This window comes from Lucilia cuprina, chromosome 6, assembly GCF_022045245.1.
Source record: "Lucilia cuprina isolate Lc7/37 chromosome 6, ASM2204524v1, whole genome shotgun sequence".
In the NCBI taxonomy this organism is placed as follows: Eukaryota; Metazoa; Arthropoda; class Insecta; order Diptera; family Calliphoridae; genus Lucilia; species Lucilia cuprina.
In genome coordinates, this window is record NC_060954.1 from 58,007,270 (window position 1) to 58,008,629 (window position 1,360).

Here is a 1,360-nt window from a genome sequence, read left to right on the forward strand (position 1 = left end):
ATAGCCTAGGCATAGTCAAGACATGCCTAGGCATAGTCAAGACATAGTCTAGTCATTGTCTTGTCATACTTTAGTCATAGTGTAGTCACAGTCTTGTCATAGTCTATTCATACTCTAGTCATATGCTGGTCATAGTCTAGTCGTAGTCTGGTCTTAGTCCAGTCATAGTCTAGTCATATTCATGTCATCGTCTAATAATAATCTAGTGTTGAAATCTAGTCTATAGTCAAGTTTATGGTCTAGAAATAGTATAGACTATAGTTTAAAAACTTTTAGATAAAAAATTCTTGTAGACATTGTCATAAAAATTCGATCATAAATAAAAAGTGCTGCACTGTAAATGTGTATATTAAAACTCATATACACACACACACAAAAGATAGTCAAAACCCCAGTAAGTATGCTTCATTGATTTGTCACATAAAATGTTAATTTAACTGCAATTTCTACTGTTATTTTTTCAAATAAAAAAACGCAAAAGGAACAAAAACATAAAGGAAACTGAAGCGTACAAATAAACACACACACAAATAACAAAGGGCAAATAGAACAAAGTAGAATGGAAAAATATAAACACAAAATGTAAGAGTAATAAAAGCACAGGTGAACCAAGAAAAAAAAATACGGAATACTTTAGCTATTGTATTGGCTGAATATAAGTATTTGTAAGGTTTGATGTATTTATGTATATATGTGAATAAAGTGAATGTACATATACATACATATATGTGTTAGTGTGTATGCCTTTTGGGCGACCTTTGTATGTAATTTAAACAAACAACTGTTATACTAGAAGCTATAGTTGTTGACGTTAGTGTAGTATGACTGCATGTGTCTAACGTACTAATATTACCTTTACGTATGTATTGTCTTTCATTTACCGGTGTTATATGCTTTCATAGTGCTTCTTATTCTTCTCTATTCTTTAATCTAGAGTATCTAGACGTATGAGGAATTTTTTTATTTCGCCTAAAAAACTGTACAGAAAAAAATAACTCATACGTATCGTATAACCTGTCATACACGATCAGTATTATTTTTTTCACATTCTAAATATGTATGTTTAAGAGTGTTTTTATTTAAACCGTTATCTAGGGGATAACACACAAATAAATAAATAGAGAGAGAAGCAAACAAACATGCATTTAGGTAAGTATGTATGTTTGAGAGTGTAAGTGTGTGTTTGCTAAAGTAAGAGTGCATGTAGTTTTGTAGTTATTTTGCCACTATATGGCTTAATTGAAATTTAGTGTTATTTTTGTTGTTATTGTGTTTGCAATTGTGTGTTTATTTACAAAACACTGTTTGTTCTTGTGGCCGAGTAAATGAGTGAACGAGTGAGTGAAGAGCGCTGTTGTAA

At 30.8% G+C, this 1,360-nt stretch overlaps 1 protein-coding gene across 1 annotated transcript in view; it reads left to right on the forward strand.

The window, feature by feature from the left end:
• Positions 1-1,360, forward strand: part of LOC111689339 — a 7,127-nt gene that overhangs the window by 1,898 nt on the left and 3,869 nt on the right. The window lies entirely within an intron of this gene.